At 37.2% G+C, this 8,711-nt stretch overlaps 1 long non-coding RNA gene across 1 annotated transcript; it reads right to left on the bottom strand.

Moving 5' to 3' along the window:
• Positions 1-238: 238 nt before the first annotated feature.
• On the bottom strand, positions 239-1,548 carry LOC137233856 (uncharacterized). The gene is made up of 4 exons (XR_010947576.1): positions 1,450-1,548; positions 767-845; positions 628-706; positions 239-560 (listed from the first exon to the last, which is right to left on the bottom strand). It is a non-coding gene; the product is annotated as an uncharacterized lncRNA (long non-coding RNA).
• Positions 1,549-8,711: the final 7,163 nt, after the last annotated feature.

Genomic DNA, 8,711 nt, shown 5'->3' with positions numbered 1-8,711 from the left:
ATATGTATCTTCGATATTTATTAGGTTACTAAATTACTTAATTTTTACTATACAAAATACATGAAATTTTAAAATAAATCAGTACTTATTCATGAACATACTATTAACTCAGCATTTTATATACAATCTCATCCCAAATTTTCAACATCTCTTGGAGACAGTAACGTTAGCATTCATACATACATGTATTGAAAGTAAGGTCCACTACAAAAAACATTTAGCAATAGCATTTCCCAATATAATTTTAATACTACAAAATAACGACCTTAGGCAGATAAAGTAGGAACAATATAATTCCTAAAAAGTTGTATCTCACTTTACATTAAACTGCTTTGGAATATAAATACATACACAAAAAGATGCATACAATACAAAACGGTCCCTTATTTATATATCATAAACAAAATTAATGTTGCGACCATTGGACATTTTTCAAATCAATTGGTTCTAGAACCATCTCCCATAATGGAGACATTTCACGTAAACGTTCGACATGTTTGATGCAGGTATCGGTAATATAATCAACCTCTTCAATGGCGGTAAAACAACCAATACCAAATCTATAAAAATTTAACAATAAATTACTTTCAAATTAACTAAAGAATTCAGTACGGTAAACTCGTATACCTTATTGAACTATGTGCCAAAACCTCATCAGTTCCAATCGCACGTAGGTTCCAGTGATGCAGAAGTACATGCTGAGGCACTAGACAATGCCACATCTTTTAAGGCCATAAGTAATGATAAATTTAATAAACCACTATACCTTTGCTCTGGATCACCATTACATATACCATGTGATAATCTTGAAGTGATGCGATCATATAAACGTTTCGACAGAAAATCTATAAATTTCTTATCATATTCCATTTCTTTGAGTGCAAGATAACATGCAGCACCAAATCCAATAACAATAATCCGAAGGCGGAAAAGAAAAATTTTAGCTTGTTCAAAAGATAATTCCCAAAAAACCGAAAAATGACCCCGGAGTGCTTCGAGACCGTGGTGGGATCCGTAGTATTTTTGCGCTGGTGGCCTTCGGCCGCGCTTATAAAAAATTAATCTGGGTGGGGCCAACACCGGTTTGGGAACCAAAACTATATCTGCGCAAAACACTTATGTTCACAATTTTTTTTGTGGGTACTTAATATCATCAACATTACAACGCGCACATGAACATTTTCAATTGAAAATTTTCAACTTCTTTTGCAAATATCTCTTGTCGAACACAAAATAATTCACCTCCGCCTTCTGATTATTGTTGTCGAGGTCAATGCGCGTCTTTTAACACCTCTCTCGATATTTATGGACGCATATTATCAGTGTCATGCTGTCGTATAGAATTACCAAGAGTTGATGCGCTGGAAACGTTGAAGTGATTCAGCTGCTATATGTAAATAAATAATAACAATAAATTAAATATATATCATTTAAAAATCAGCTAATTACCTTTATTTTCCATTAAAAATGCCTTTTTCATCCAGCTTCATCAGCAATCCAACTTTTTTCTTTTTTGTTTTGGTTTTGTTGACGAAAATTACATGTGACATTTTTCTTCTTCCGTCACTTTTGACAGAAGAAACTGAAAGATCGATTGACAGTTTATGTACAATGGGCAACAACAAAATACACGGAAGGGTTGCATTTTCGCTAATGCTTTTACCTGGTAATTCTACCATGAATGCGACTTACAACGACTTGTCTGCTCGAAAGTTGCGCACATAGTGTACCTATACAAGTATGTTCACTAAGCGATAAACGTCAAAACTACAAACAGCCTCGCTCACCTGATGGAAATCTCAGGTCTAGAGTCGCATTTTTGGTCTCAACGACAACATTTTTGACTACCAATCGTCTCGACTTTTTCAATTTTTCAATCATTCGGCGCATTCGGTAATGGTATCCATTTTGAATTCGCTGTCATTCCGAATCCAGCGAGTGCCTGTCAGAATGCTTGACAGATAAGTCAACACACTTGTACTTGTACGCTATGGTTGCGCATTGAATGAGGAGAAAAACCCTTCCGCGACCACAGCGAGACAGTAAAGGGCCCATTACTGATACTTAGCATAGACTTGACTTGGCTTGCGAACTGTCACTTACAGTTCTGTTAAATGAACATTGCATGTTACTGATTACTCAAAACTTAACTTGACTTAGAAGTCTGTTGAATTTTGATTTTCTATGTAAGTTCTAAGTGACGTTTACATTTGGAGATGCCATTTGTTTGTTTCCATTTCATTTTGACATTTTGTCATACAAATTGACATTTATTTAAAAATAAATTGCAACGCTGATTATGATGCCAGATTTTATGCGCCAAGTGGAGTATAATCGTGGCTAAGTTGCTAAGTTTATGCCAAGTCAAGTCAAGTCTATGCTAAGTATCAGTAATGGGGGCTTAAGTATTGGCAACACTGCTTGATACTGATTGGTAATATGTGTGTGAAAGCAGCGCAGTTATCGTACTATACGTGTGAAAGCAGAAGAGAAAAATTTGGCACGCGTGCCTATGAAATGGAACACACTGTCCTAGAATCTAAGCTTCTACCAAATTTCACAAGGATTGGTAAATTTGTGTTCGACTTATGGCCTTAAAAGTATCCTAGACAAATTAAATGAAAAAGGGCGGAGCCACGCCTATTTTGAAATTTTCTTTTATTTTTGTATTTTGTTGCACCATATCATTACTGGAGTTGAATGTTGATATAATTGACTTATATACTGTAAAGATATACAATTTTTTGTTAAAATTTGACTTAACAAACAAATTTTTTAAAAGTGGACGTGGTCGTTCTCCGATTTTGCTAATTTTTATTAAGCATACATATAGTAATAGGAGTAACGTTCGTACCAAATTTCATCATGATATCTTCAACGACAACCAAATTACGGCTTGCAAAACTTTTAAGTTACCTTTTTTTAAAAGTGGGCGCTGTCACGCCCATTGTCCAGAATTTTACTTATTTTCTATTTTGCGTCATTAGTTCAACTCACCTACCAAGTTGCATCGCTTTATCCGACTTTGGTAATGAACTATCGCACTTTTTCGGTTTTTCGAAATTTTCGATATCGAAAAAGTGGGCGTGGTTATAGTCCGATATCGTTCATTTTAAATAGCGATCTGAGATGAGTGCCCAGGAACTTACATACCAAATTTCGTCAAGAAACCTCAAAATTTACTCAAGTTATCGTGTTAACGGACAGACGGACGGACGGACATGGCTCAATCAATTTTTTTTTCGATACTGATGATTTTGATATATGGAAGTCTATATCTATCTCGATTCCTTTATACCTGTACAACCAACCGTTATCCAATCAAAGTTAATATACTCTGTGAGCTCTGCTCAACTGAGTATAAAAACACAGCTATTATTAAAATATGCCAGAAACTCTAATAAATCAGTTTCAAGGAGCACAGTCATCGTCAACATGCCCACAACACAACATGCCCACGCCTGCAAGAGCAGCAATAACCAAAACCATTGCAGCGAGTGCTCCAGTATTGGCAAAAGCTCTGTTGACACCAAGTGTCTCATGGAAGTAGGGGGCGGGATGGTCTAGAAAATTCAATGTGGTCATATTAAATCGTTCCCGAGATAGTAAGGTTTGTACTTTAATGGTGCTTATTGCCGGAACGTATCGTATCTATTTCTGGCGAAGGACCATCAACATCAATAACACTCCCCAAAACCTCCGAGAGGTACAGCAACAACAGATGCTCGCCGAGCATCTGTCTCGAAACAAACTCCAGTTTCTACTTCTATAGTAAGATCTCGTTCTTCTTAACCGCGAGCTGCGAGAGCCGTGGGGTGGTGGTGCTCCACCGACCACACCAAAGGCCCTGGGTTCAAGTCGCGGGCAAAACACAATCAAAAGTTTAGAAACAAGTTTTTTCCAACAAGGTTACCCCTCGGCTTTGGTTTGGCAAATACTCCGAGTGTATTTCTGTCTTGAACAGCTTCTCAGTGAAAATTCACCTTCCTAACACTCCGAGTGCTTTTCTGTCATGAACAGCTTCTCACTGAAAATTCATCTTTTCTACAAGTGCGGTTCGGCGTAAAACATCTGGGCCCCGCCACCCCAATTTGTAGGGAAAAATTAAAAAAACAGAGGCACGAACAATAGATCTTCTCGGGGGGAAATCGCGATAAGTACCTATTTTATTTTTGTATATAGGAAAAGTAATTAAAAAGATATATAAAGGCTCATGTGAAGATCATAGTGTACAAGTACAAGTGTGTTGACTTATCTGTCAAGCATTCTGACAGGCACTCGCTGGATTCGGAATGACAGCGAATTCAAAATGGATACCATTACCGAATGCGCCGAATGATTGAAAAATTGAAAAAGTCGATACGATTGGTAGTCAAAAATGTTGTCGTTGAGACCAAAAATGCGACTCTAGACCTGAGATTTCCATCAGGTGAGCGAGGCTGTTTGTAGTTTTGACGTTTATCGCTTAGTGAACACACTTGTATAGGTACACTATGGTGAAGATATTCCAACTGTTAGGTCACGCTGTGACATTTCATGTATTCCATAATTTTGTATTCTTTGTTTGCACTGTAGCCATAACACCAACAAAACTCAAGCCACGTGACGTACGATTCTGACTTTGTTTTTAAACGGTTTTATTTAGCTTGACTTGACAGGCCGGCTGCACGGCCGTTGTGAACGAATTTTGTAATTGAAATTTAAGTAACTTCCCGATAAGCTACAAGCTTGAAACTTGGAATATAGTTCAGAAACCGATGACAATGCAATAATAAGAAAAAAACTCCGATAGGTGGCGCATGAATAGAAATATTTCAAAAAATCGCATTTGTAGTCCGATTTGGTTCATATTTGGAACACATGATACATACATGAATAGAAAGCGATCTATGCAAAAAATCACCGGTAGGTGGCGCAATGATCGATATATTTAAAAAAATCGTATTTGTGGTCCGATTGGGCTCATATTTGGAACACATAATACTTACAAGAATAGAAAGAGGCATGAAAAAATCGCCGCTAGGTGGCGCAATGATCGATATATTCAAAAAAATCGTATTTGTGGTCCGATTTGGCTCATATTTGGAACACATAATACATACCCTACAAGAAACGCTGATAGTTTTACTAATACACTCACACTAGCAATTGACAATGCTGATCCTGCGATGATGTAAACATTGATACTCAAATTTATGTATGTTCCTTTGTTCGCTCACGCATGTCCGCATGTACCCAACGACAGCCTATAATCATGAAAAAGGACTCAAACTGGGAAAGCTTCGGACACCTGGAACAGAACAAAAGAACATACAGCAGATACCATTATGCATGTGAGACAGATACATAATTCTCAACGGAATTTTATGTATGCGAGAACAGTTTATCCGATTTAATCATGCTGTCACTACTGACTGTCATATGACAATCAGATGATTATCACGGTTGTTTTGTTATTTTTTAAATTCCGCCATTTTCAACCGACGAAAACCATATAAAAAATAAATTTAAAAAATGAAAAAGAGAGCATTTCAAAGCTCCATGCCAAAAGAAAAAAATCGAAAATAATAGGGGGACTCATGATAGCATATAAACTTATAAGGTGTAAAATTATATCCATTTACACACGCGGTTATATGAACGCACCTAGTAATACTCTTGATAAGTTTGATTGTTTTTCAGCTGTATTATTTCCAAAAAAATTTTTTTGATTGTTATACAAATTAAAAAATACCAAGATTAAGTGAAAAATCAAAACTAAAACGCCTTTACTTGCTGATGTTGGAGATTTTTGATGAAAATGCCGTCTGTAATGTCTGCAAGCTTGCATTCCTTTGAGTTTACCGCGTTTACACAATGAAATGTGCGCGTAAATTTATACAGATTGTGTAAATGATTTTTCATACAAAATTTGACAGCTCGTGCGTAAACTAGATAAATTTATACGTTTACACACTTTATAAGGCATTTATACGGTTACATGAGTCCCCCTATTATTAAAAAATGAGGAAAGCGCTCTTCTGTTGTTTTGTTATTTTCTGAATTTAAATTAAACATTCTGAACTCGAATTCTTATAAAACTATTTATTTTAAACAAATAAGAAACACGTATGCTTTTATCACGTACAAAATTAAAAACGTAATGAAATAAAGTAAATAAAAAGCAAAAAGCATTGTTTCATTTTTGGCGGAATATAACAATGGTTGTTGTTGTTGTTGTTGTTGTAGCGATTAGTTACTCCCCGAAGGCATTGGGGAGTGTTATCGATGTGATGGTCCTTTGTCGGATACAGATCCGATACGCACCATTAAGGTGCTGGCCCGACCATCTCGGGGACGGTTTATATGGCCACATTAAACCTTCAGGCCATCACTCCCTTCCCACCCCCAAGTTCCATGAGGAGCTTGGGGTCGCCAGAGCCTCGTCTGTTAGTGAAACGGGATTCGCCGCTCGAAGGTGAGGTTGACAATTGGGTTGGAGAAGCTATATATTGCGCTACACAACCCCTTGAATCCCATATATAACAATGGTCATTTATGATAGTATAACAGTCAAACCTGATATCTACAGTAAACTATCATTTATGACACTTTTTGATAGTTAGAGTGTCAGCACTGATCCAGGAAAATTAATGAGAGTGAGCAGTACGGCTATATACTTAATCAGTAGGCCATGTTGGTGTATAAGAAGGAGACGAAAACTCACACGTACACAGTTGTTTACATCACATTTGCGCAAGTCCCCTTAAGTTTGTGATAGAAAGTTTGTATGAGGCGCTGATCGTTAGGTTGACATTGCTGACAATCAGATGATAGTCATATGATAGTCAGTATCCTTGTAGGGTACATGAACACAAATTACAAACGAAGATTGCGCATGTAAACATTAGATCAGTTGTTTTTTATGGGCAATGCATACGTCATTTTCCTTTAGCTCTTGTTTTTTCTCTCTTTCTTTCATTCGCTCAAACAGTCAACTGTGATGTAAATGCGCAGAACGAAGCAATTTTGAACTCGTGAATGCGCAATCTGGGTAGGTGATTTGTGATACATGAATACCCTTCAAAAAACGCGAGTACTCCATAAATAATGTAAGGAATACTCCTTTGGGAGTATAGCAGTAATTCCAAAACTAATCTGTATTCATACAAAAAATGTGTTCCAATTAACACTGCGATGTCCTAGGAGAGGAGTAGGTGATCCCACTCTCGCTTTGTTTGTGAGTATTCTATAGAGTACATACGTGAGAATACTTTCCAAAGTACTTTCACTGTAGTACTCCATGGAGCACCCACAGAGGATCATATGCCAAAGTACTAAAGAGGAATTGTGTCGGAAAGAATTATCGGAATGAATTTAATTTAAAATGAAGGTAAATGAATAGGGGCAATACAACTTTTATATTTTTTACTACGAATATTCTTATGTTATTTAGCATTTGCGTGAATAAAGAAACTAATATTTCTCTATACTATAGTATGTATGCATAAAACCAGTGCGCGGTTGCATTTTATCTGAGTTGCCATAGTAAAATTTTATTATCAGTTATGTGTATGCAATATTTTACTTTTGGCAACTCTGTTCGATCGTCATCGTGTCGTGATCACGGTCGTTAAAAAACGAGCAATGATCGGCTGATGGTGGTCCGCAAACGCATTGCAAAGGAATATTGTTAGAGTACTCCAACATGAAGAAAATGGAACACGTACTCCAACAATTTTTGCAGGGCAGAAAACGGTCTGTGAAAAAAATCGCCGCTAGGTGGCGCAAGGATCGTTATATTCAAAAAAATCATATTTGTGGTCCATATTTGGAACACATAATACATGCATGAATAGAAAGCGACCTATGATGTACGATTTGGCTCATATATAGAACAAATATTACATACAGTCGGGTAGAAGTGACATCAAAAGATTTTGGAGTTCGGGGAGGGACAAGCATACGTGGCGCAGAGTCGAGTAAAGTCTTTGGAAGGATTATGTATTGACGACTTAGACTGTAACAAATTGTCAGGAAAGAGTCCTTGTAGGGTAATAGTCTAGCTGAGGGGTCGACTGCTAATACGCTACCAAAAATATCGAGAGAAGTGTCAAACGACGGTCTTGACATCAGTATTAATAATCCGATGACGGAAAATAAGAATTTTAACGCGTTCAAAAGATATTAACGAAAAACCGAAAAAGACCCACGGGTACCTCCGAAACCGGGGGTCGGATCCATAGTATTTTTGCGCAGAACACCTTTCTGCGTTGGCGGCCTTCGGCCGCACTTAAAAAAATAACCCTGGGCTACGCCATGCCAAGTCCGGATGTGTGGTATAACCGTGGCTACCGCCACGGTGATGCACAATTTTTTTGTGGGTATAAACACAACAACAACCACATGGAAATCTCCAACTTCAACTGCAAATATCTCCGGACAGAGATAAAATTTTTCTTTTCCGCCTTCGGATTAATACCTGTCTTTTGACACCTCACTCGATATTTTTGGTAGCGTATTAGCAGTCGACCCCTCAACTAGACTATTACCCTTGTAGTAATGAGTAACTAAATGGGAAATAAAGACTAAAAACTTGAAAATAAAGGTCAATCCGACCTTTTTCTCAAAGTTTTGTTAAATTATTGTTGAAAGGTGGCACCGCTAAGAATATAAATTAAAAGGAACTATCAAAACCAGCTGTAAATGGTTGTACCAGATTTGTTGCTGTA

This window comes from Eurosta solidaginis, chromosome 5 (assembly GCF_040869045.1).
Source record: "Eurosta solidaginis isolate ZX-2024a chromosome 5, ASM4086904v1, whole genome shotgun sequence".
NCBI lineage: Eukaryota > Metazoa > Arthropoda > Insecta > Diptera > Tephritidae > Eurosta > Eurosta solidaginis.
Note: the sequence above shows the minus strand (reverse complement) of the source record. Positions and strands in the feature narration are given on the sequence as shown.